Below are 25,662 nucleotides of genomic sequence, written 5' to 3'. Positions count from 1 at the left end.
GTGGAACGAGCAGCTGTCTACCCTTAGCAGGAGGGTTGCTGATTAATTACCTCTCCTGCTGCTGATGCTGCTGGCTGTCCAGCAGCAGACTGAAGGTGGCTGCTGCTGTGCGCAGGTATATAAAGGCTCAGAGCCTATTATGACACGCGCAGCCAGCGTTCCATTGCCACATTCCGTCTACTGCAGGCGGGATACCTGGATGGCTGAATGTCACTGAGAAGCTCACAGAGACCGCCATAAGCAACAGTTTAAAAGAATGCCACAGACTAATCAACCAAACTTTTTGGGTTGGTTTCTCTTTTATAGTCTGCAGGCATTAAATGAAAGAAGTCAGTGTTCCAGCAGAGGGAGACAACGTTTCAGAAAAGGCATTGTAGCAAACCAAAAAAGAAATTTTAAGCGCAGCAGAGTAACCAGCTCACATACCTGTTAGCTCAGGTGAGTTTAAAAGGCTGCTGTTGATAACAAGGGCATTTGCTAAATAGATGGTGTGTGTGCAACAATATACTGAAAGGTCAATTATATTGTGCAGCTTATCTCACCACCTGTAGTTATTTAGGTGAAAGCTCCAAAATGCTTGCCTAATATGTCTGTTTATCCAAAAGGAAGTATAGAGGGAGAGCTAGATAGATAGCATTGCATTACATTACATTACATGGCAATGCAATGCACAGTTGCTGAAGTTGAACCAAAATGAGCTTGTCATCTGGCTTCTGCAACTTTTAACATGAAAAATCCAATGAGGAGAAGAAAAGCAAAGCCAAAGAGTCCATCCCAAAATCCGACAAACAAGCAAAATGAACAAAAAGCATTGAATTCAATTCTTTCTGATTTTAGAAACTGCATTAAAGAAGGGGTGCACCGGTCCTGGAGATACTGCAATACCAGGTCAATGCGTGGAGTGGACAGAGCAAGCTCTTTTTCCATCTCCCTGTTCTAAAAATCCATTTAATATATGGTCCCCAGATAGGGGACGTATCAGATATTAAACTGATAAGAACAGATACTACACTTGATCTTAGCCAAAAGGCCGAGAAGCGATAACCAGAATTGGTTTCCGACTACGGTGCCACCCAAGGATTCTGAAAAGTCCATTTGTGGAGATGGCCACCTGGACTCCCGTTAAGAAGACATGCTGTCAACCTCTAGATCCCTCACATGCCTGCACTTTTCGGCTTGCTGCTGCTGCAATCCACGCGTTTTAGATCTGCATAACTCCACCTCTTTTAGCACAGTACCCTCAACCCCCGGCTGTTCCCACCCGCCTCAACACCGTTGGAAGGGAGGAGAACCAATTAAGGCGGGGGGGGGGTGGAACGAGCAGCTGTCTACCCTTAGCAGGAGGGTTGCTGATTAATTACCTCTCCTGCTGCTGCTGCTGGCTGTCCAGCAGCAGACTGAAGGTGGCTGCTGCTGTGCGCAGGTATATAAAGGCTCAGAGCCTATTATGACACGCGCAGCCAGCGTTCCATTGCCACATTCCGTCTACTGCAGGCGGGATACCTGGATGGCTGAATGTCACTGAGAAGCTCACAGAGACCGCCATAAGCAACAGTTTAAAAGAATGCCACAGACTAATCAACCAAACTTTTTGGGTTGGTTTCTCTTTTATAGTCTGCAGGCATTAAATGAAAGAAGTCAGTGTTCCAGCAGAGGGAGACAACGTTTCAGAAAAGGCATTGTAGCAAACCAAAAAAGAAATTTTAAGCGCAGCAGAGTAACCAGCTCACATACCTGTTAGCTCAGGTGAGTTTAAAAGGCTGCTGTTGATAACAAGGGCATTTGCTAAATAGATGGTGTGTGTGCAACAATATACTGAAAGGTCAATTATATTGTGCAGCTTATCTCACCACCTGTAGTTATTTAGGTGAAAGCTCCAAAATGCTTGCCTAATATGTCTGTTTATCCAAAAGGAAGTATAGAGGGAGAGCTAGATAGATAGCATTGCATTACATTACATTACATGGCAATGCAATGCACAGTTGCTGAAGTTGAACCAAAATGAGCTTGTCATCTGGCTTCTGCAACTTTTAACATGAAAAATCCAATGAGGAGAAGAAAAGCAAAGCCAAAGAGTCCATCCCAAAATCCGACAAACAAGCAAAATGAACAAAAAGCATTGAATTCAATTCTTTCTGATTTTAGAAACTGCATTAAAGAAGGGGTGCACCGGTCCTGGAGATACTGCAATACCAGGTCAATGCGTGGAGTGGACAGAGCAAGCTCTTTTTCCATCTCCCTGTTCTAAAAATCCATTTAATATATGGTCCCCAGATAGGGGACGTATCAGATATTAAACTGATAAGAACAGATACTACACTTGATCTTAGCCAAAAGGCCGAGAAGCGATAACCAGAATTGGTTTCCGACTACGGTGCCACCCAAGGATTCTGAAAAGTCCATTTGTGGAGATGGCCACCTGGACTCCCGTTAAGAAGACATGCTGTCAACCTCTAGATCCCTCACATGCCTGCACTTTTCGGCTTGCTGCTGCTGCAATCCACGCGTTTTAGATCTGCATAACTCCACCTCTTTTAGCACAGTACCCTCAACCCCCGGCTGTTCCCACCCGCCTCAACACCGTTGGAAGGGAGGAGAACCAATTAAGGCGGGGGGGGGGGGTGGAACGAGCAGCTGTCTACCCTTAGCAGGAGGGTTGCTGATTAATTACCTCTCCTGCTGCTGCTGCTGCTGCTGGCTGTCCAGCAGCAGACTGAAGGTGGCTGCTGCTGTGCGCAGGTATATAAAGGCTCAGAGCCTATTATGACACGCGCAGCCAGCGTTCCATTGCCACATTCCGTCTACTGCAGGCGGGATACCTGGATGGCTGAATGTCACTGAGAAGCTCACAGAGACCGCCATAAGCAACAGTTTAAAAGAATGCCACAGACTAATCAACCAAACTTTTTGGGTTGGTTTCTCTTTTATAGTCTGCAGGCATTAAATGAAAGAAGTCAGTGTTCCAGCAGAGGGAGACAACGTTTCAGAAAAGGCATTGTAGCAAACCAAAAAAGAAATTTTAAGCGCAGCAGAGTAACCAGCTCACATACCTGTTAGCTCAGGTGAGTTTAAAAGGCTGCTGTTGATAACAAGGGCATTTGCTAAATAGATGGTGTGTGTGCAACAATATACTGAAAGGTCAATTATATTGTGCAGCTTATCTCACCACCTGTAGTTATTTAGGTGAAAGCTCCAAAATGCTTGCCTAATATGTCTGTTTATCCAAAAGGAAGTATAGAGGGAGAGCTAGATAGATAGCATTGCATTACATTACATTACATGGCAATGCAATGCACAGTTGCTGAAGTTGAACCAAAATGAGCTTGTCATCTGGCTTCTGCAACTTTTAACATGAAAAATCCAATGAGGAGAAGAAAAGCAAAGCCAAAGAGTCCATCCCAAAATCCGACAAACAAGCAAAATGAACAAAAAGCATTGAATTCAATTCTTTCTGATTTTAGAGACTGCATTAAAGAAGGGGTGCACCGGTCCTGGAGATACTGCAATACCAGGTCAATGCGTGGAGTGGACAGAGCAAGCTCTTTTTCCATCTCCCTGTTCTAAAAATCCATTTAATATATGGTCCCCAGATAGGGGACGTATCAGATATTAAACTGATAAGAACCGATACTACACTTGATCTTAGCCAAAAGGCCGAGAAGCGATAACCAGAATTGGTTTCCGACTACGGTGCCACCCAAGGATTCTGAAAAGTCCATTTGTGGAGATGGCCACCTGGACTCCCGTTAAGAAGACATGCTGTCAACCTTTAGATCCCTCACATGCCTGCACTTTTCGGCTTGCTGCTGCTGCAATCCACGCGTTTTAGATCTGCATAACTCCACCTCTTTTAGCACAGTACCCTCAACCCCCGGCTGTTCCCACCCGCCTCAACACCGTTGGAAGGGAGGAGAACCAATTAAGGCGGGGGGGGGTGGAACGAGCAGCTGTCTACCCTTAGCAGGAGGGTTGCTGATTAATTACCTCTCCTGCTGCTGCTGCTGCTGGCTGTCCAGCAGCAGACTGAAGGTGGCTGCTGCTGTGCGCAGGTATATAAAGGCTCAGAGCCTATTATGACACGCGCAGCCAGCGTTCCATTGCCACATTCCGTCTACTGCAGGCGGGATACCTGGATGGCTGAATGTCACTGAGAAGCTCACAGAGACCGCCATAAGCAACAGTTTAAAAGAATGCCACAGACTAATCAACCAAACTTTTTGGGTTGGTTTCTCTTTTATAGTCTGCAGGCATTAAATGAAAGAAGTCAGTGTTCCAGCAGAGGGAGACAACGTTTCAGAAAAGGCATTGTAGCAAACCAAAAAAGAAATTTTAAGCGCAGCAGAGTAACCAGCTCACATACCTGTTAGCTCAGGTGAGTTTAAAAGGCTGCTGTTGATAACAAGGGCATTTGCTAAATAGATGGTGTGTGTGCAACAATATACTGAAAGGTCAATTATATTGTGCAGCTTATCTCACCACCTGTAGTTATTTAGGTGAAAGCTCCAAAATGCTTGCCTAATATGTCTGTTTATCCAAAAGGAAGTATAGAGGGAGAGCTAGATAGATAGCATTGCATTACATTACATTACATGGCAATGCAATGCACAGTTGCTGAAGTTGAACCAAAATGAGCTTGTCATCTGGCTTCTGCAACTTTTAACCTGAAAAATCCAATGAGGAGAAGAAAAGCAAAGCCAAAGAGTCCATCCCAAAATCCGACAAACAAGCAAAATGAACAAAAAGCATTGAATTCAATTCTTTCTGATTTTAGAAACTGCATTAAAGAAGGGGTGCACCGGTCCTGGAGATACTGCAATACCAGGTCAATGCGTGGAGTGGACAGAGCAAGCTCTTTTTCCATCTCCCTGTTCTAAAAATCCATTTAATATATGGTCCCCAGATAGGGGACGTATCAGATATTAAACTGATAAGAACAGATACTACACTTGATCTTAGCCAAAAGGCCGAGAAGCGATAACGAGAATTGGTTTCCGACTACGGTGCCACCCAAGGATTCTGAAAAGTCCATTTGTGGAGATGGCCACCTGGACTCCCGTTAAGAAGACATGCTGTCAACCTCTAGATCCCTCACATGCCTGCACTTTTCGGCTTGCTGCTGCTGCAATCCACGCGTTTTAGATCTGCATAACTCCACCTCTTTTAGCACAGTACCCTCAACCCCCGGCTGTTCCCACCCGCCTCAACACCGTTGGAAGGGAGGAGAACCAATTAAGGCGGGGGGGGGGTGGAACGAGCAGCTGTCTACCCTTAGCAGGAGGGTTGCTGATTAATTACCTCTCCTGCTGCTGCTGCTGGCTGTCCAGCAGCAGACTGAAGGTGGCTGCTGCTGTGCGCAGGTATATAAAGGCTCAGAGCCTATTATGACACGCGCAGCCAGCGTTCCATTGCCACATTCCGTCTACTGCAGGCGGGATACCTGGATGGCTGAATGTCACTGAGAAGCTCACAGAGACCGCCATAAGCAACAGTTTAAAAGAATGCCACAGACTAATCAACCAAACTTTTTGGGTTGGTTTCTCTTTTATAGTCTGCAGGCATTAAATGAAAGAAGTCAGTGTTCCAGCAGAGGGAGACAACGTTTCAGAAAAGGCATTGTAGCAAACCAAAAAAGAAATTTTAAGCGCAGCAGAGTAACCAGCTCACATACCTGTTAGCTCAGGTGAGTTTAAAAGGCTGCTGTTGATAACAAGGGCATTTGCTAAATAGATGGTGTGTGTGCAACAATATACTGAAAGGTCAATTATATTGTGCAGCTTATCTCACCACCTGTAGTTATTTAGGTGAAAGCTCCAAAATGCTTGCCTAATATGTCTGTTTATCCAAAAGGAAGTATAGAGGGAGAGCTAGATAGATAGCATTGCATTACATTACATTACATGGCAATGCAATGCACAGTTGCTGAAGTTGAACCAAAATGAGCTTGTCATCTGGCTTCTGCAACTTTTAACATGAAAAATCCAATGAGGAGAAGAAAAGCAAAGCCAAAGAGTCCATCCCAAAATCCGACAAACAAGCAAAATGAACAAAAAGCATTGAATTCAATTCTTTCTGATTTTAGAAACTGCATTAAAGAAGGGGTGCACCGGTCCTGGAGATACTGCAATACCAGGTCAATGCGTGGAGTGGACAGAGCAAGCTCTTTTTCCATCTCCCTGTTCTAAAAATCCATTTAATATATGGTCCCCAGATAGGGGACGTATCAGATATTAAACTGATAAGAACAGATACTACACTTGATCTTAGCCAAAAGGCCGAGAAGCGATAACCAGAATTGGTTTCCGACTACGGTGCCACCCAAGGATTCTGAAAAGTCCATTTGTGGAGATGGCCACCTGGACTCCCGTTAAGAAGACATGCTGTCAACCTCTAGATCCCTCACATGCCTGCACTTTTCGGCTTGCTGCTGCTGCAATCCACGCGTTTTAGATCTGCATAACTCCACCTCTTTTAGCACAGTACCCTCAACCCCCGGCTGTTCCCACCCGCCTCAACACCGTTGGAAGGGAGGAGAACCAATTAAGGCGGGGGGGGGGTGGAACGAGCAGCTGTCTACCCTTAGCAGGAGGGTTGCTGATTAATTACCTCTCCTGCTGCTGCTGCTGCTGGCTGTCCAGCAGCAGACTGAAGGTGTCTGCTGCTGTGCGCAGGTATATAAAGGCTCAGAGCCTATTATGACACGCGCAGCCAGCGTTCCATTGCCACATTCCGTCTACTGCAGGCGGGATACCTGGATGGCTGAATGTCACTGAGAAGCTCACAGAGACCTCCATAAGCAACAGTTTAAAAGAAGGCCACAGACTAATCAACCAAACTTTTTGGGTTGGTTTCTCTTTTATAGTCTGCAGGCATTAAATGAAAGAAGTCAGTGTTCCAGCAGAGGGAGACAACGTTTCAGAAAATGCATTGTAGCAAACCAAAAAAGAAATTTTAAGCGCAGCAGAGTAACCAGCTCACATACCTGTTAGCTCAGGTGAGTTTAAAAGGCTGCTGTTGATAACAAGGGCATTTGCTAAATAGATGGTGTGTGTGCACCAATATACTGAAAGGTCAATTATATTGTGCAGCTTATCTCACCACCTGTAGTTATTTAGGTGAAAGCTCCAAAATGCTTGCCTAATATGTCTGTTTATCCAAAAGGAAGTATAGAGGGAGAGCTAGATAGATAGCATTGCATTACATTACATTACATGGCAATGCAATGCACAGTTGCTGAAGTTGAACCAAAATGAGCTTGTCATCTGGCTTCTGCAACTTTTAACATGAAAAATCCAATGAGGAGAAGAAAAGCAAAGCCAAAGAGTCCATCCCAAAATCCGACAAACAAGCAAAATGAACAAAAAGCATTGAATTCAATTCTTTCTGATTTTAGAAACTGCATTAAAGAAGGGGTGCACCGGTCCTGGAGATACTGCAATACCAGGTCAATGCGTGGAGTGGACAGAGCAAGCTCTTTTTCCATCTCCCTGTTCTAAAAATCCATTTAATATATGGTCCCCAGATAGGGGACGTATCAGATATTAAACTGATAAGAACAGATACTACACTTGATCTTAGCCAAAAGGCCGAGAAGCGATAACCAGAATTGGTTTCCGACTACGGTGCCACCCAAGGATTCTGAAAAGTCCATTTGTGGAGATGGCCACCTGCACTCCCGTTAAGAAGACATGCTGTCAACCTCTAGATCCCTCACATGCCTGCACTTTTCGGCTTGCTGCTGCTGCAATCCACGCGTTTTAGATCTGCATAACTCCACCTCTTTTAGCACAGTACCCTCAACCCCCGGCTGTTCCCACCCGCCTCAACACCGTTGGAAGGGAGGAGAACCAATTAAGGCGGGGGGGGGGTGGAACGAGCAGCTGTCTACCCTTAGCAGGAGGGTTGCTGATTAATTACCTCTCCTGCTGCTGCTGCTGCTGGCTGTCCAGCAGCAGACTGAAGGTGGCTGCTGCTGTGCGCAGGTATATAAAGGCTCAGAGCCTATTATGACACGCGCAGCCAGCGTTCCATTGCCACATTCCGTCTACTGCAGGCGGGATACCTGGATGGCTGAATGTCACTGAGAAGCTCACAGAGACCGCCATAAGCAACAGTTTAAAAGAATGCCACAGACTAATCAACCAAACTTTTTGGGTTGGTTTCTCTTTTATAGTCTGCAGGCATTAAATGAAAGAAGTCAGTGTTCCAGCAGAGGGAGACAACGTTTCAGAAAAGGCATTGTAGCAAACCAAAAAAGAAATTTTAAGCGCAGCAGAGTAACCAGCTCACATACCTGTTAGCTCAGGTGAGTTTACAAGGCTGCTGTTGATAACAAGGGCATTTGCTAAATAGATGGTGTGTGTGCAACAATATACTGAAAGGTCAATTATATTGTGCAGCTTATCTCACCACCTGTAGTTATTTAGGTGAAAGCTCCAAAATGCTTGCCTAATATGTCTGTTTATCCAAAAGGAAGTATAGAGGGAGAGCTAGATAGATAGCATTGCATTACATTACATTACATGGCAATGCAATGCACAGTTGCTGAAGTTGAACCAAAATGAGCTTGTCATCTGGCTTCTGCAACTTTTAACATGAAAAATCCAATGAGGAGAAGAAAAGCAAAGCCAAAGAGTCCATCCCAAAATCCGACAAACAAGTAAAATGAACAAAAAGCATTGAATTCAATTCTTTCTGATTTTAGAAACTGCATTAAAGAAGGGGTGCACCGGTCCTGGAGATACTGCAATACCAGGTCAATGCGTGGAGTGGACAGAGCAAGCTCTTTTTCCATCTCCCTGTTCTAAAAATCCATTTAATATATGGTCCCCAGATAGGGGACGTATCAGATATTAAACTGATAAGAACAGATACTACACTTGATCTTAGCCAAAAGGCCGAGAAGCGATAACCAGAATTGGTTTCCGACTACGGTGCCACCCAAGGATTCTGAAAAGTCCATTTGTGGAGATGGCCACCTGGACTCCCGTTAAGAAGACATGCTGTCAACCTCTAGATCCCTCACATGCCTGCACTTTTCGGCTTGCTGCTGCTGCAATCCACGCGTTTTAGATCTGCATAACTCCACCTCTTTTAGCACAGTACCCTCAACCCCCGGCTGTTCCCACCCGCCTCAACACCGTTGGAAGGGAGGAGAACCAATTAAGGCGGGGGGGGGTGGAACGAGCAGCTGTCTACCCTTAGCAGGAGGGTTGCTGATTAATTACCTCTCCTGCTGCTGCTGCTGCTGGCTGTCCAGCAGCAGACTGAAGGTGGCTGCTGCTGTGCGCAGGTATATAAAGGCTCAGAGCCTATTATGACACGCGCAGCCAGCGTTCCATTGCCACATTCCGTCTACTGCAGGCGGGATACCTGGATGGCTGAATGTCACTGAGAAGCTCACAGAGACCGCCATAAGCAACAGTTTAAAAGAATGCCACAGACTAATCAAACAAACTTTTTGGGTTGGTTTCTCTTTTATAGTCTGCAGGCATTAAATGAAAGAAGTCAGTGTTCCAGCAGAGGGAGACAATGTTTCAGAAAAGGCATTGTAGCAAACCAAAAAAGAAATTTTAAGCGCAGCAGAGTAACCAGCTCACATACCTGTTAGCTCAGGTGAGTTTAAAAGGCTGCTGTTGATAACAAGGGCATTTGCTAAATAGATGGTGCGTGTGCAACAATATACTGAAAGGTCAATTATATTGTGCAGCTTATCTCACCACCTGTAGTTATTTAGGTGAAAGCTCCAAAATGCTTGCCTAATATGTCTGTTTATCCAAAAGGAAGTATAGAGGGAGAGCTAGATAGATAGCATTGCATTACATTACATTACATGGCAATGCAATGCACAGTTGCTGAAGTTGAACCAAAATGAGCTTGTCATCTGGCTTCTGCAACTTTTAACATGAAAAATCCAATGAGGAGAAGAAAAGCAAAGCCAAAGAGTCCATCCCAAAATCCGACAAACAAGCAAAATGAACAAAAAGCATTGAATTCAATTCTTTCTGATTTTAGAAACTGCATTAAAGAAGGGGTGCACCGGTCCTGGAGATACTGCAATACCAGGTCAATGCGTGGAGTGGACAGAGCAAGCTCTTTTTCCATCTCCCTGTTCTAAAAATCCATTTAATATATGGTCCCCAGATAGGGGACGTATCAGATATTAAACTGATAAGAACAGAAACTACACTTGATTTTAAGCAAAAGGCCGAGAAGCGATAACCAGAATTGGTTTCCGACTACGGTGCAACCCAAGGATTCTGAAAAGTCCATTTGTGGAGATGGGCACCTGGACTCCCGTTAAGAAGACATGCTGTCAACCTCTAGATCCCTCACATGCCTGCACTTTTCGGCTCGCTGCTGCTGCAATCCACGCGTTTTATATCTGCATAACTCCACGTCTTTTAGCACAGTACCCTCAACCCCCGGCTGTTCCCACCCGCCTCAACACCGTTGGAAGGGAGGAGAACCAATTAAGGCGGGGGGGGGGGGGTGGAACGAGCAGCTGTCTACCCTTAGCAGGAGGGTTGCTGATTAATTACCTCTCCTGCTGCTGCTGCTGCTGGCTGTCCAGCAGCAGACTGAAGGTGGCTGCTGCTGTGCGCAGGTATATAAAGGCTCAGAGCCTATTATGACACGCGCAGCCAGCGTTCCATTGCCACATTCCGTCTACTGCAGGCGGGATACCTGGATGGCTGAATGTCACTGAGAAGCTCACAGAGACCGCCATAAGCAACAGTTTAAAAGAATGCCACAGACTAATCAACCAAACTTTTTGGGTTGGTTTCTCTTTTATAGTCTGCAGGCATTAAATGAAAGAAGTCAGTGTTCCAGCAGAGGGAGACAACGTTTCAGAAAAGGCATTGTAGCAAACCAAAAAAGAAATTTTAAGCGCAGCAGAGTAACCAGCTCACATACCTGTTAGCTCAGGTGAGTTTAAAAGGCTGCTGTTGATAACAAGGGCATTTGCTAAATAGATGGTGTGTGTGCAACAATATACTGAAAGGTCAATTATATTGTGCAGCTTATCTCACCACCTGTAGTTATTTAGGTGAAAGCTCCAAAATGCTTGCCTAATATGTCTGTTTATCCAAAAGGAAGTATAGAGGGAGAGCTAGATAGATAGCATTGCATTACATTACATTACATGGCAATGCAATGCACAGTTGCTGAAGTTGAACCAAAATGAGCTTGTCATCTGGCTTCTGCAACTTTTAACATGAAAAATCCAATGAGGAGAAGAAAAGCAAAGCCAAAGAGTCCATCCCAAAATCCGACAAACAAGCAAAATGAACAAAAAGCATTGAATTCAATTCTTTCTGATTTTAGAAACTGCATTAAAGAAGGGGTGCACCGGTCCTGGAGATACTGCAATACCAGGTCAATGCGTGGAGTGGACAGAGCAAGCTCTTTTTCCTTCTCCCTGTTCTAAAAATCCATTTAATATATGGTCCCCAGATAGGGGACGTATCAGATATTAAACTGATAAGAACAGATACTACACTTGATCTTAGCCAAAAGGCCGAGAAGCGATAACCAGAATTGGTTTCCGACTACGGTGCCACCCAAGGATTCTGAAAAGTCCATTTGTGGAGATGGCCACCTGGACTCCCGTTAAGAAGACATGCTGTCAACCTCTAGATCCCTCACATGCCTGCACTTTTCGGCTTGCTGCTGCTGCAATCCACGCGTTTTAGATCTGCATAACTCCACCTCTTTTAGCACAGTACCCTCAACCCCCGGCTGTTCCCACCCGCCTCAACACCGTTGGAAGGGAGGAGAACCAATTAAGGCGGGGGGGGGGTGGAACGAGCAGCTGTCTACCCTTAGCAGGAGGGTTGCTGATTAATTACCTCTCCTGCTGCTGCTGCTGGCTGTCCAGCAGCAGACTGAAGGTGGCTGCTGCTGTGCGCAGGTATATAAAGGCTCAGAGCCTATTATGACACGCGCAGCCAGCGTTATATTGCCACATTCCGTCTACTGCAGGCGGGATACCTGGATGGCTGAATGTCACTGAGAAGCTCACAGAGACCGCCATAAGCAACAGTTTAAAAGAATGCCACAGACTAATCAACCAAACTTTTTGGGTTGGTTTCTCTTTTATAGTCTGCAGGCATTAAATGAAAGAAGTCAGTGTTCCAGCAGAGGGAGACAACGTTTCAGAAAAGGCATTGTAGCAAACCAAAAAAGAAATTTTAAGCGCAGCAGAGGAACCAGCTCACATACCTGTTAGCTCAGGTGAGTTTAAAAGGCTGCTGTTGATAACAAGGGCATTTGCTAAATAGATGGTGTGTGTGCAACAATATACTGAAAGGTCAATTATATTGTGCAGCTTATCTCACCACCTGTAGTTATTTAGGTGAAAGCTCCAAAATGCTTGCCTAATATGTCTGTTTATCCAAAAGGAAGTATAGAGGGAGAGCTAGATAGATAGCATTGCATTACATTACATTACATGGCAATGCAATGCACAGTTGCTGAAGTTGAACCAAAATGAGCTTGTCATCTGGCTTCTGCAACTTTTAACATGAAAAATCCAATGAGGAGAAGAAAAGCAAAGCCAAAGAGTCCATCCCAAAATCCGACAAACAAGCAAAATGAACAAAAAGCATTGAATTCAATTCTTTCTGATTTTAGAAACTGCATTAAAGAAGGGGTGCACCGGTCCTGGAGATACTGCAATACCAGGTCAATGCGTGGAGTGGACAGAGCAAGCTCTTTTTCCATCTCCCTGTTCTAAAAATCCATTTAATATATGGTCCCCAGATAGGGGACGTATCAGATATTAAACTGATAAGAACAGATACTACACTTGATCTTAGCCAAAAGGCCGAGAAGCGATAACCAGAATTGGTTTCCGACTACGGTGCCACCCAAGGATTCTGAAAAGTCCATTTGTGGAGATGGCCACCTGGACTCCCGTTAAGAAGACATGCTGTCAACCTCTAGATCCCTCACATGCCTGCACTTTTCGGCTTGCTGCTGCTGCAATCCACGCGTTTTAGATCTGCATAACTCCACCTCTTTTAGCACAGTACCCTCAACCCCCGGCTGTTCCCACCCGCCTCAACACCGTTGGAAGGGAGGAGAACCAATTAAGGCGGGGGGGGGGGGTGGAACGAGCAGCTGTCTACCCTTAGCAGGAGGGTTGCTGATTAATTACCTCTCCTGCTGCTGCTGCTGCTGGCTGTCCAGCAGCAGACTGAAGGTGGCTGCTGCTGTGCGCAGGTATATAAAGGCTCAGAGCCTATTATGACACGCGCAGCCAGCGTTCCATTGCCACATTCCGTCTACTGCAGGCGGGATACCTGGATGGCTGAATGTCACTGAGAAGCTCACAGAGACCGCCATAAGCAACAGTTTAAAAGAATGCCACAGACTAATCAACCAAACTTTTTGGGTTGGTTTCTCTTTTATAGTCTGCAGGCATTAAATGAAAGAAGTCAGTGTTCCAGCAGAGGGAGACAACGTTTCAGAAAAGGCATTGTAGCAAACCAAAAAAGAAATTTTAAGCGCAGCAGAGTAACCAGCTCACATACCTGTTAGCTCAGGTGAGTTTAAAAGGCTGCTGTTGATAACAAGGGCATTTGCTAAATAGATGGTGTGTGTGCAACAATATACTGAAAGGTCAATTATATTGTGCAGCTTATCTCACCACCTGTAGTTATTTAGGTGAAAGCTCCAAAATGCTTGCCTAATATGTCTGTTTATCCAAAAGGAAGTATAGAGGGAGAGCTAGATAGATAGCATTGCATTACATTACATTACATGGCAATGCAATGCACAGTTGCTGAAGTTGAACCAAAATGAGCTTGTCATCTGGCTTCTGCAACTTTTAACATGAAAAATCCAATGAGGAGAAGAAAAGCAAAGCCAAAGAGTCCATCCCAAAATCCGACAAACAAGCAAAATGAACAAAAAGCATTGAATTCAATTCTTTCTGATTTTAGAAACTGCATTAAAGAAGGGGTGCACCGGTCCTGGAGATACTGCAATACCAGGTCAATTCGTGGAGTGGACAGAGCAAGCTCTTTTTCCATCTCCCTGTTCTAAAAATCCATTTAATATATGGTCCCCAGATAGGGGACGTATCAGATATTAAACTGATAAGAACAGATACTACACTTGATCTTAGCCAAAAGGCCGAGAAGCGATAACCAGAATTGGTTTCCGACTACGGTGCCACCCAAGGATTCTGAAAAGTCCATTTGTGGAGATGGCCACCTGGACTCCCGTTAAGAAGACATGCTGTCAACCTCTAGATCCCTCACATGCCTGCACTTTTCGGCTTGCTGCTGCTGCAATCCACGCGTTTTAGATCTGCATAACTCCACCTCTTTTAGCACAGTACCCTCAACCCCCGGCTGTTCCCACCCGCCTCAACACCGTTGGAAGGGAGGAGAACCAATTAAGGCGGGGGGGGGGGGGTGGAACGAGCAGCTGTCTATCCTTAGCAGGAGGGTTGCTGATTAATTACCTCTCCTGCTGCTGCTGCTGCTGGCTGTCCAGCAGCAGACTGAAGGTGGCTGCTGCTGTGCGCAGGTATATAAAGGCTCAGAGCCTATTATGACACGCGCAGCCAGCGTTCCATTGCCACATTCCGTCTACTGCAGGCGGGATACCTGGATGGCTGAATGTCACTGAGAAGCTCACAGAGACCGCCATAAGCAACAGTTTAAAAGAATGCCACAGACTAATCAACCAAACTTTTTGGGTTGGTTTCTCTTTTATAGTCTGCAGGCATTAAATGAAAGAAGTCAGTGTTCCAGCAGAGGGAGACAACGTTTCAGAAAAGGCATTGTAGCAAACCAAAAAAGAAATTTTAAGCGCAGCAGAGTAACCAGCTCACATACCTGTTAGCTCAGGTGAGTTTAAAAGGCTGCTGTTGATAACAAGGGCATTTGCTAAATAGATGGTGTGTGTGCAACAATATACTGAAAGGTCAATTATATTGTGCAGCTTATCTCACCACCTGTAGTTATTTAGGTGAAAGCTCCAAAATGCTTGCCTAATATGTCTGTTTATCCAAAAGGAAGTATAGAGGGAGAGCTAGATAGATAGCATTGCATTACATTACATTACATGGCAATGCAATGCACAGTTGCTGAAGTTGAACCAAAATGAGCTTGTCATCTGGCTTCTGCAACTTTTAACATGAAAAATCCAATGAGGAGAAGAAAAGCAAAGCCAAAGAGTCCATCCCAAAATCCGACAAACAAGCAAAATGAACAAAAAGCATTGAATTCAATTCTTTCTGATTTTAGAAACTGCATTAAAGAAGGGGTGCACCGGTCCTGGAGATACTGCAATACCAGGTCAATGCGTGGAGTGGACAGAGCAAGCTCTTTTTCCATCTCCCTGTTCTAAAAATCCATTTAATATATGGTCCCCAGATAGGGGACGTATCAGATATTAAACTGATAAGAACAGATACTACACTTGATCTTAGCCAAAAGGCCGAGAAGCGATAACCAGAATTGGTTTCCGACTACGGTGCCACCCAAGGATTCTGAAAAGTCCATTTGTGGAGATGGCCACCTGGACTCCCGTTAAGAAGACATGCTGTCAACCTCTAGATCCCTCACATGCCTGCACTTTTCGGCTTGCTGCTGCTGCAATCCACGCGTTTTAGATCTGCATAACTCCACCTCTTTTAGCACAGTACCCTCAACCCCCGGCTGTTCCCACCCGCCTCAACACCGTTGGAAGGGAGGAGAACCAATTAAGGCGGGGGGGGGGGGTGGAACGAGCAGCTGTCTACCCTTAGCAGGAGGGTTGCTGATTAATTACCTCTCCTGCTGCTGCTGCTGCTGGCTGTCCAGCAGCAGACTGAAGGTGGCTGCTGCTGTGCGCAGGTATATAAAGGCTCAGAGCCTATTATGACACGCGCAGCCAGCGTTCCATTGCCACATTCCGTCTACTGCAGGCGGGATACCTGGATGGCTGAATGTCACTGAGAAGCTCACAGAGACCGCCATAAGCAACAGTTTAAAAGAATGCCACAGACTAATCAACCAAACTTTTTGGGTTGGTTTCTCTTTTATAGTCTGCAGGCATTAAATGAAAGAAGTCAGTGTTCCAGCAGAGGGAGACAACGTTTCAGAAAAGGCATTGTAGCAAACCAAAAAAGAAATTTTAAGCGCAGCAGAGTAACCAGCTCACATACCTGTTAGCTCAGGTGAGTTTAAAAGGCTGCTGTTGATAACAAGGGCATTTGCTAAATAGATGGTGTGTGTGCAACAATATACTGAAAGGTCAATTATATTGTGCAGCTTATCTCACCACCTGTAGTTATTTAGGTGAAAGCTCCAAAATGCTTGCCTAATATGTCTGTTTATCCAAAAGGAAGTATAGAGGGAGAGCTAGATAGATAGCATTGCATTACATTACATTACATGGCAATGCAATGCACAGTTGCTGAAGTTGAACCAAAATGAGCTTGTCATCTGGCTTCTGCAACTTTTAACATGAAAAATCCAATGAGGAGAAGAAAAGCAAAGCCAAAGAGTCCATCCCAAAATCCGACAAACAAGCAAAATGAACAAAAAGCATTGAATTCAATTCTTTCTGATTTTAGAAACTGCATTAAAGAAGGGGTGCACCGGTCCTGGAGATACTGCAATACCAGGTCAATGCGTGGAGTGGACAGAGCAAGCTCTTTTTCCATCTCCCTGTTCTAAAAATCCATTTAATATATGGTCCCCAGATACGGGACGTATCAGATATTAAACTGATAAGAACAGATACTACACTTGATCTTAGCCAAAAGGCCGAGAAGCGATAACCAGAATTGGTTTCCGACTACGGTGCCACCCAAGGATTCTGAAAAGTCCATTTGTGGAGATGGCCACCTGGACTCCCGTTAAGAAGACATGCTGTCAACCTCTAGATCCCTCACATGCCTGCACTTTTCGGCTTGCTGCTGCTGCAATCCACGCGTTTTAGATCTGCATAACTCCACCTCTTTTAGCACAGTACCCTCAACCCCCGGCTGTTCCCACCCGCCTCAACACCGTTGGAAGGGAGGAGAACCAATTAAGGCGGGGGGGGGGGTGGAACGAGCAGCTGTCTACCCTTAGCAGGAGGGTTGCTGATTAATTACCTCTCCTGCTGCTGCTGCTGCTGGCTGTCCAGCAGCAGACTGAAGGTGGCTGCTGCTGTGCGCAGGTATATAAAGGCTCAGAGCCTATTATGACACGCGCAGCCAGCGTTCCATTGCCACATTCCGTCTACTGCAGGCGGGATACCTGGATGGCTGAATGTCACTGAGAAGCTCACAGAGACCGCCATAAGCAACAGTTTAAAAGAATGCCACAGACTAATCAACCAAACTTTTTGGGTTGGTTTCTCTTTTATAGTCTGCAGGCATTAAATGAAAGAAGTCAGTGTTCCAGCAGTGGGAGACAACGTTTCAGAAAAGGCATTGTAGCAAACCAAAAAAGAAATTTTAAGCGCAGCAGAGTAACCAGCTCACATACCTGTTAGCTCAGGTGAGTTTAAAAGGCTGCTGTTGATAACAAGGGCATTTGCTAAATAGATGGTGTGTGTGCAACAATATACTGAAAGGTCAATTATATTGTGCAGCTTATCTCACCACCTGTAGTTATTTAGGTGAAAGCTCCAAAATGCTTGCCTAATATGTCTGTTTATCCAAAAGGAAGTATAGAGGGAGAGCTAGATAGATAGCATTGCATTACATTACATTACATGGCAATGCAATGCACAGTTGCTGAAGTTGAACCAAAATGAGCTTGTCATCTGGCTTCTGCAACTTTTAACATGAAAAATCCAATGAGGAGAAGAAAAGCAAAGCCAAAGAGTCCATCCCAAAATCCGACAAACAAGCAAAATGAACAAAAAGCATTGAATTCAATTCTTTCTGATTTTAGAAACTGCATTAAAGAAGGGGTGCACCGGTCCTGGAGATACTGCAATACCAGGTCAATGCGTGGAGTGGACAGAGCAAGCTCTTTTTCCATCTCCCTGTTCTAAAAATCCATTTAATATATGGTCCCCAGATAGGGGACGTATCAGATATTAAACTGATAAGAACAGATACTACACTTGATCTTAGCCAAAAGGCCGAGAAGCGATAACCAGAATTGGTTTCCGACTACGGTGCCACCCAAGGATTCTGAAAAGTCCATTTGTGGAGATGGCCACCTGGACTCCCGTTAAGAAGACATGCTGTCAACCTCTAGATCCCTCACATGCCTGCACTTTTCGGCTTGCTGCTGCTGCAATCCACGCGTTTTAGATCTGCATAACTCCACCTCTTTTAGCACAGTACCCTCAACCCCCGGCTGTTCCCACCCGCCTCAACACCGTTGGAAGGGAGGAGAACCAATTAAGGCGGGGGGGGGGGGTGGAACGAGCAGCTGTCTACCCTTAGCAGGAGGGTTGCTGATTAATTACCTCTCCTGCTGCTGCTGGCTGTCCAGCAGCAGACTGAAGGTGGCTGCTGCTGTGCGCAGGTATATAAAGGCTCAGAGCCTATTATGACACGCGCAGCCAGCGTTCCATTGCCACATTCCGTCTACTGCAGGCGGGATACCTGGATGGCTGAATGTCACTGAGAAGCTCACAGAGACCGCCATAAGCAACAGTTTAAAAGAATGCCACAGACTAATCAACCAAACTTTTTGGGTTGGTTTCTCTTTTATAGTCTGCAGGCATTAAATGAAAGAAGTCAGTGTTCCAGCAGAGGGAGACAACGTTTCAGAAAAGGCATTGTAGCAAACCAAAAAAGAAATTTTAAGCGCAGCAGAGTAACCAGCTCACATACCTGTTAGCTCAGGTGAGTTTAAAAGGCTGCTGTTGATAACAAGGGCATTTGCTAAATAGATGGTGTGTGTGCAACAATATACTGAAAGGTCAATTATATTGTGCAGCTTATCTCACCACCTGTAGTTATTTAGGTGAAAGCTCCAAAATGCTTGCCTAATATGTCTGTTTATCCAAAAGGAAGTATAGAGGGAGAGCTAGATAGATAGCATTGCATTACATTACATTACATGGCAATGCAATGCACAGTTGCTGAAGTTGAACCAAAATGAGCTTGTCATCTGGCTTCTGCAACTTTTAACATGAAAAATCCAATGAGGAGAAGAAAAGCAAAGCCAAAGAGTCCATCCCAAAATCCGACAAACAAGCAAAATGAACAAAAAGCATTGAATTCAATTCTTTCTGATTTTAGAAACTGCATTAAAGAAGGGGTGCACCGGTCCTGGAGATACTGCAATACCAGGTCAATGCGTGGAGTGGACAGAGCAAGCTCTTTTTCCATCTCCCTGTTCTAAAAATCCATTTAATATATGGTCCCCAGATAGGGGACGTATCAGATATTAAACTGATAAGAACAGATACTACACTTGATCTTAGCCAAAAGGCCGAGAAGCGATAACCAGAATTGGTTTCCGACTACGGTGCCACCCAAGGATTCTGAAAAGTCCATTTGTGGAGATGGCCACCTGGACTCCCGTTAAGAAGACATGCTGTCAACCTCTAGATCCCTCACATGCCTGCACTTTTCGGCTTGCTGCTGCTGCAATCCACGCGTTTTAGATCTGCATAACTCCACCTCTTTTAGCACAGTACCCTCAACCCCCGGCTGTTCCCACCCGCCTCAACACCGTTGGAAGGGAGGAGAACCAATTAAGGCGGGGGGGGGGGTGGAACGAGCAGCTGTCTACCCTTAGCAGGAGGGTTGCTGATTAATTACCTCTCCTGCTGCTGCTGCTGCTGGCTGTCCAGCAGCAGACTGAAGGTGGCTGCTGCTGTGCGCAGGTATATAAAGGCTCAGAGCCTATTATGACACGCGCAGCCAGCGTTCCATTGCCACATTCCGTCTACTGCAGGCGGGATACCTGGATGGCTGAATGTCACTGAGAAGCTCACAGAGACCGCCATAAGCAACAGTTTAAAAGAATGCCACAGACTAATCAACCAAACTCTTTGGGTTGGTTTCTCTTTTATAGTCTGCAGGCATTAAATGAAAGAAGTCAGTGTTCCAGCAGAGGGAGACAACGTTTCAGAAAAGGCATTGTAGCAAACCAAAAAAGAAATTTTAAGCGCAGCAGAGTAACCAGCTCACATACCTGTTAGCTCAGGTGAGTTTAAAAGGCTGCTGTTGATAACAAGGGCATTTGCTAAATAGATGGTGTGTGTGCAACAATATACTGAAAGGTCAATTATATTGTGCAGCTTATCTCACCACCTGTAGTTATTTAGGTGAAAGCTCCAAAATGCTTGCCTAATATGTCTGTTTATCCAAAAGGAAGTATAGAGGGAGAGCTAGATAGATAGCATTGCATTACATTACATTACATGGCAATGCAATGCACAGTTGCTGAAGTTGAACCAAAATGAGCTTGTCATCTGGCTTCTGCAACTTTTAACATGAAAAATCCAATGAGGAGAAGAAAAGCAAAGCCAAAGAGTCCATCCCAAAATCCGACAAACAAGCAAAATGAACAAAAAGCATTGAATTCAATTCTTTCTGATTTTAGAAACTGCATTAAAGAAGGGGTGCACCGGTCCTGGAGATACTGCAATACCAGGTCAATGCGTGGAGTGGACAGAGCAAGCTCTTTTTCCATCTCCCTGTTCTAAAAATCCATTTAATATATGGTCCCCAGATAGGGGACGTATCAGATATTAAACTGATAAGAACAGATACTACACTTGATCTTAGCCAAAAGGCCGAGAAGCGATAACCAGAATTGGTTTCCGACTACGGTGCCACCCAAGGATTCTGAAAAGTCCATTTGTGGAGATGGCCACCTGGACTCCCGTTAAGAAGACATGCTGTCAACCTCTAGATCCCTCACATGCCTGCACTTTTCGGCTTGCTGCTGCTGCAATCCACGCGTTTTAGATCTGCATAACTCCACCTCTTTTAGCACAGTACCCTCAACCCCCGGCTGTTCCCACCCGCCTCAACACCGTTGGAAGGGAGGAGAACCAATTAAGGCGGGGGGGGGGGTGGAACGAGCAGCTGTCTACCCTTAGCAGGAGGGTTGCTGATTAATTACCTCTCCTGCTGCTGCTGCTGCTGGCTGTCCAGCAGCAGACTGAAGGTGGCTGCTGCTGTGCGCAGGTATATAAAGGCTCAGAGCCTATTATGACACGCGCAGCCAGCGTTCCATTGCCACATTCCGTCTACTGCAGGCGGGATACCTGGATGGCTGAATGTCACTGAGAAGCTCACAGAGACCGCCATAAGCAACAGTTTAAAAGAATGCCACAGACTAATCAACCAAACTTTTTGGGTTGGTTTCTCTTTTATAGTCTGCAGGCATTAAATGAAAGAAGTCAGTGTTCCAGCAGAGGGAGACAACGTTTCAGAAAAGGCATTGTAGCAAACCAAAAAAGAAATTTTAAGCGCAGCAGAGTAACCAGCTCACATACCTGTTAGCTCAGGTGAGTTTAAAAGGCTGCTGTTGATAACAAGGGCATTTGCTAAATAGATGGTGTGTGTGCAACAATATACTGAAAGGTCAATTATATTGTGCAGCTTATCTCACCACCTGTAGTTATTTAGGTGAAAGCTCCAAAATGCTTGCCTAATATGTCTGTTTATCCAAAAGGAAGTATAGAGGGAGAGCTAGATAGATAGCATTGCATTACATTACATTACATGGCAATGCAATGCACAGTTGCTGAAGTTGAACCAAAATGAGCTTGTCATCTGGCTTCTGCAACTTTTAACATGAAAAATCCAATGAGGAGAAGAAAAGCAAAGCCAAAGAGTCCATCCCAAAATCCGACAAACAAGCAAAATGAACAAAAAGCATTGAATTCAATTCTTTCTGATTTTAGAAACTGCATTAAAGAAGGGGTGCACCGGTCCTGGAGATACTGCAATACCAGGTCAATGCGTGGAGTGGACAGAGCAAGCTCTTTTTCCATCTCCCTGTTCTAAAAATCCATTTAATATATGGTCCCCAGATAGGGGACGTATCAGATATTAAACTGATAAGAACAGATACTACACTTGATCTTAGCCAAAAGGCCGAGAAGCGATAACCAGAATTGGTTTCCGACTACGGTGCCACCCAAGGATTCTGAAAAGTCCATTTGTGGAGATGGCCACCTGGACTCCCGTTAAGAAGACATGCTGTCAACCTCTAGATCCCTCACATGCCTGCACTTTTCGGCTTGCTGCTGCTGCAATCCACGCGTTTTAGATCTGCATAACTCCACCTCTTTTAGCACAGTACCCTCAACCCCCGGCTGTTCCCACCCGCCTCAACACCGTTGGAAGGGAGGAGAACCAATTAAGGCGGGGGGGGGGAGGGGGGAACGAGCAGCTGTCTACCCTTAGCAGGAGGGTTGCTGATTAATTACCTCTCCTGCTGCTGCTGCTGCTGGCTGTCCAGCAGCAGACTGAAGGTGGCTGCTGCTGTGCGCAGGTATATAAAGGCTCAGAGCCTATTATGACACGCGCAGCCAGCGTTCCATTGCCACATTCCGTCTACTGCAGGCGGGATACCTGGATGGCTGAATGTCACTGAGAAGCTCACAGAGACCGCCATAAGCAACAGTTTAAAAGAATGCCACAGACTAATCAACCAAACTTTTTGGGTTGGTTTCTCTTTTATAGTCTGCAGGCATTAAATGAAAGAAGTCAGTGTTCCAGCAGAGGGAGACAACGTTTCAGAAAAGGCATTGTAGCAAACCAAAAAAGAAATTTTAAGCGCAGCAGAGTAACCAGCTCACATACCTGTTAGCTCAGGTGAGTTTAAAAGGCTGCTGTTGATAACAAGGGCATTTGCTAAATAGATGGTGTGTGTGCAACAATATACTGAAAGGTCAATTATATTGTGCAGCTTATCTCACCACCTGTAGTTATTTAGGTGAAAGCTCCAAAATGCTTGCCTAATATGTCTGTTTATCCAAAAGGAAGTATAGAGGGAGAGCTAGATAGATAGCATTGCATTACATTACATTACATGGCAATGCAATGCACAGTTGCTGAAGTTGAACCAAAATGAGCTTGTCATCTGGCTTCTGCAACTTTTAACATGAAAAATCCAATGAGGAGAAGAAAAGCAAAGCCAAAGAGTCCATCCCAAAATCCGACAAACAAGCAAAATGAACAAAAAGCATTGAATTCAATTCTTTCTGATTTTAGAAACTGCATTAAAGAAGGGGTGCACCGGTCCTGGAGATACTGCAATACCAGGTCAATGCGTGGAGTGGACAGAGCAAGCTCTTTTTCCATCTCCCTGTTCTAAAAATCCATTTAATATATGGTCCCCAGATAGGGGACGTATCAGATATTAAACTGATAAGAACAGATACTACACTTGATCTTAGCCAAAAGGCCGAGAAGCGATAACCAGAATTGGTTTCCGACTACGGTGCCACCCAAGGATTCTGAAAAGTCCATTTGTGGAGATGGCCACCTGGACTCCCGTTAAGAAGACATGCTGTCAACCTCTAGATCCCTCACATGCCTGCACTTTTCGGCTTGCTGCTGCTGCAATCCACGCGTTTTAGATCTGCATAACTCCACCTCTTTTAGCACAGTACCCTCAACCCCCGGCTGTTCCCACCCGCCTCAACACCGTTGGAAGGGAGGAGAACTAATTAAGGCGGGGGGGGGGGGGTGGAACGAGCAGCTGTCTACCCTTAGCAGGAGGGTTGCTGATTAATTACCTCTCCTGCTGCTGCTGCTGCTGGCTGTCCAGCAGCAGACTGAAGGTGGCTGCTGCTGTGCGCAGGTATATAAAGGCTCAGAGCCTATTATGACACGCGCAGCCAGCGTTCCATTGCCACATTCCGTCTACTGCAGGCGGGATACCTGGATGGCTGAATGTCACTGAGAAGCTCACAGAGACCGCCATAAGCAACAGTTTAAAAGAATGCCACAGACTAATCAACCAAACTTTTTGGGTTGGTTTCTCTTTTATAGTCTGCAGGCATTAAATGAAAGAAGTCAGTGTTCCAGCAGAGGGAGACAACGTTTCAGAAAAGGCATTGTAGCAAACCAAAAAAGAAATTTTAAGCGCAGCAGAGTAACCAGCTCACATACCTGTTAGCTCAGGTGAGTTTAAAAGGCTGCTGTTGATAACAAGGGCATTTGCTAAATAGATGGTGTGTGTGCAACAATATACTGAAAGGTCAATTATATTGTGCAGCTTATCTCACCACCTGTAGTTATTTAGGTGAAAGCTCCAAAATGCTTGCCTAATATGTCTGTTTATCCAAAAGGAAGTATAGAGGGAGAGCTAGATAGATAGCATTGCATTACATTACATTACATGGCAATGCAATGCACAGTTGCTGAAGTTGAACCAAAATGAGCTTGTCATCTGGCTTCTGCAACTTTTAACATGAAAAATCCAATGAGGAGAAGAAAAGCAAAGCCAAAGAGTCCATCCCAAAATCCGACAAACAAGCAAAATGAACAAAAAGCATTGAATTCAATTCTTTCTGATTTTAGAAACTGCATTAAAGAAGGGGTGCACCGGTCCTGGAGATACTGCAATACCAGGTCAATGCGTGGAGTGGACAGAGCAAGCTCTTTTTCCATCTCCCTGTTCTAAAAATCCATTTAATATATGGTCCCCAGATAGGGGACGTATCAGATATTAAACTGATAAGAATAGATACTACACTTGATCTTAGCCAAAAGGCCGAGAAGCGATAACCAGAATTGGTTTCCGACTACGGTGCCACCCAAGGATTCTGAAAAGTCCATTTGTGGAGATGGCCACCTGGACTCCCGTTAAGAAGACATGCTGTCAACCTCTAGATCCCTCACATGCCTGCACTTTTCGGCTTGCTGCTGCTGCAATCCACGCGTTTTAGATCTGCATAACTCCACCTCTTTTAGCACAGTACCCTCAACCCCCGGCTGTTCCCACCCGCCTCAACACCGTTGGAAGGGAGGAGAACCAATTAAGGCGGGGGGGGGGGTGGAACGAGCAGCTGTCTACCCTTAGCAGGAGGGTTGCTGATTAATTACCTCTCCTGCTGCTGCTGCTGCTGGCTGTCCAGCAGCAGACTGAAGGTGGCTGCTGCTGTGCGCAGGTATATAAAGGCTCAGAGCCTATTATGACACGCGCAGCCAGCGTTCCATTGCCACATTCCGTCTACTGCAGGCGGGATACCTGGATGGCTGAATGTCACTGAGAAGCTCACAGAGACCGCCATAAGCAACAGTTTAAAAGAATGCCACAGACTAATCAACCAAACTTTTTGGGTTGGTTTCTCTTTTATAGTCTGCAGGCATTAAATGAAAGAAGTCAGTGTTCCAGCAGAGGGAGACAACGTTTCAGAAAAGGCATTGTAGCAAACCAAAAAAGAAATTTTAAGCGCAGCAGAGTAACCAGCTCACATACCTGTTAGCTCAGGTGAGTTTAAAAGGCTGCTGTTGATAACAAGGGCATTTGCTAAATAGATGGTGTGTGTGCAACAATATACTGAAAGGTCAATTATATTGTGCAGCTTATCTCACCACCTGTAGTTATTTAGGTGAAAGCTCCAAAATGCTTGCCTAATATGTCTGTTTATCCAAAAGGAAGTATAGAGGGAGAGCTAGATAGATAGCATTGCATTACATTACATTACATGGCAATGCAATGCACAGTTGCTGAAGTTGAACCAAAATGAGCTTGTCATCTGGCTTCTGCAACTTTTAACATGAAAAATCCAATG

The 25,662-nt window shown here is 45.1% G+C and overlaps 19 non-coding genes across 19 annotated transcripts; all 19 read right to left on the bottom strand.

The window, feature by feature from the left end:
• Positions 1-851: 851 nt before the first annotated feature.
• On the bottom strand, positions 852-1,042 carry LOC141199332 (U2 spliceosomal RNA). The gene has a single exon (XR_012271087.1). It is a non-coding gene; the product is annotated as a U2 spliceosomal RNA (small nuclear RNA).
• Positions 1,043-2,159: 1,117 nt separating this feature from the next.
• LOC141199331 (U2 spliceosomal RNA) lies at positions 2,160-2,350 on the bottom strand. Its single transcript, XR_012271086.1, has one exon. It is a non-coding gene; the product is annotated as a U2 spliceosomal RNA (small nuclear RNA).
• Positions 2,351-3,475: 1,125 nt separating this feature from the next.
• LOC141200581 (U2 spliceosomal RNA) lies at positions 3,476-3,666 on the bottom strand. Its single transcript, XR_012272298.1, has one exon. It is a non-coding gene; the product is annotated as a U2 spliceosomal RNA (small nuclear RNA).
• Positions 3,667-4,785: 1,119 nt separating this feature from the next.
• LOC141199330 (U2 spliceosomal RNA) lies at positions 4,786-4,976 on the bottom strand. The gene has a single exon (XR_012271085.1). It is a non-coding gene; the product is annotated as a U2 spliceosomal RNA (small nuclear RNA).
• A 1,117-nt stretch (positions 4,977-6,093) lies between these two features.
• LOC141199329 (U2 spliceosomal RNA) lies at positions 6,094-6,284 on the bottom strand. Its single transcript, XR_012271084.1, has one exon. It is a non-coding gene; the product is annotated as a U2 spliceosomal RNA (small nuclear RNA).
• A 1,120-nt stretch (positions 6,285-7,404) lies between these two features.
• On the bottom strand, positions 7,405-7,595 carry LOC141199328 (U2 spliceosomal RNA). Its single transcript, XR_012271083.1, has one exon. It is a non-coding gene; the product is annotated as a U2 spliceosomal RNA (small nuclear RNA).
• A 1,120-nt stretch (positions 7,596-8,715) lies between these two features.
• On the bottom strand, positions 8,716-8,906 carry LOC141199327 (U2 spliceosomal RNA). Its single transcript, XR_012271082.1, has one exon. It is a non-coding gene; the product is annotated as a U2 spliceosomal RNA (small nuclear RNA).
• A 1,119-nt stretch (positions 8,907-10,025) lies between these two features.
• LOC141200790 (U2 spliceosomal RNA) lies at positions 10,026-10,216 on the bottom strand. The gene has a single exon (XR_012272500.1). It is a non-coding gene; the product is annotated as a U2 spliceosomal RNA (small nuclear RNA).
• Positions 10,217-11,339: 1,123 nt separating this feature from the next.
• Positions 11,340-11,530, bottom strand: LOC141200331 (U2 spliceosomal RNA). The gene has a single exon (XR_012272054.1). It is a non-coding gene; the product is annotated as a U2 spliceosomal RNA (small nuclear RNA).
• A 1,117-nt stretch (positions 11,531-12,647) lies between these two features.
• On the bottom strand, positions 12,648-12,838 carry LOC141199326 (U2 spliceosomal RNA). The gene has a single exon (XR_012271081.1). It is a non-coding gene; the product is annotated as a U2 spliceosomal RNA (small nuclear RNA).
• A 1,122-nt stretch (positions 12,839-13,960) lies between these two features.
• LOC141200601 (U2 spliceosomal RNA) lies at positions 13,961-14,151 on the bottom strand. Its single transcript, XR_012272317.1, has one exon. It is a non-coding gene; the product is annotated as a U2 spliceosomal RNA (small nuclear RNA).
• A 1,123-nt stretch (positions 14,152-15,274) lies between these two features.
• On the bottom strand, positions 15,275-15,465 carry LOC141199324 (U2 spliceosomal RNA). The gene has a single exon (XR_012271079.1). It is a non-coding gene; the product is annotated as a U2 spliceosomal RNA (small nuclear RNA).
• A 1,122-nt stretch (positions 15,466-16,587) lies between these two features.
• LOC141200691 (U2 spliceosomal RNA) lies at positions 16,588-16,778 on the bottom strand. Its single transcript, XR_012272404.1, has one exon. It is a non-coding gene; the product is annotated as a U2 spliceosomal RNA (small nuclear RNA).
• A 1,121-nt stretch (positions 16,779-17,899) lies between these two features.
• Positions 17,900-18,090, bottom strand: LOC141199323 (U2 spliceosomal RNA). Its single transcript, XR_012271078.1, has one exon. It is a non-coding gene; the product is annotated as a U2 spliceosomal RNA (small nuclear RNA).
• A 1,116-nt stretch (positions 18,091-19,206) lies between these two features.
• Positions 19,207-19,397, bottom strand: LOC141199322 (U2 spliceosomal RNA). Its single transcript, XR_012271077.1, has one exon. It is a non-coding gene; the product is annotated as a U2 spliceosomal RNA (small nuclear RNA).
• Positions 19,398-20,518: 1,121 nt separating this feature from the next.
• On the bottom strand, positions 20,519-20,709 carry LOC141199321 (U2 spliceosomal RNA). Its single transcript, XR_012271076.1, has one exon. It is a non-coding gene; the product is annotated as a U2 spliceosomal RNA (small nuclear RNA).
• A 1,121-nt stretch (positions 20,710-21,830) lies between these two features.
• LOC141199320 (U2 spliceosomal RNA) lies at positions 21,831-22,021 on the bottom strand. Its single transcript, XR_012271075.1, has one exon. It is a non-coding gene; the product is annotated as a U2 spliceosomal RNA (small nuclear RNA).
• A 1,124-nt stretch (positions 22,022-23,145) lies between these two features.
• On the bottom strand, positions 23,146-23,336 carry LOC141199319 (U2 spliceosomal RNA). Its single transcript, XR_012271074.1, has one exon. It is a non-coding gene; the product is annotated as a U2 spliceosomal RNA (small nuclear RNA).
• Positions 23,337-24,459: 1,123 nt separating this feature from the next.
• On the bottom strand, positions 24,460-24,650 carry LOC141200633 (U2 spliceosomal RNA). Its single transcript, XR_012272348.1, has one exon. It is a non-coding gene; the product is annotated as a U2 spliceosomal RNA (small nuclear RNA).
• Between the last annotated feature and the right edge of the window lie 1,012 nt (positions 24,651-25,662).

Source organism: Phyllobates terribilis, unplaced genomic scaffold (genome assembly GCF_046119375.1).
Source record: "Phyllobates terribilis strain yellow unplaced genomic scaffold, ASM4611937v1 Scaffold_108__1_contigs__length_5656254, whole genome shotgun sequence".
Lineage (NCBI taxonomy): Eukaryota > Metazoa > Chordata > Amphibia > Anura > Dendrobatidae > Phyllobates > Phyllobates terribilis.
This window is presented reverse-complemented; position numbering and strand designations above follow the sequence as displayed.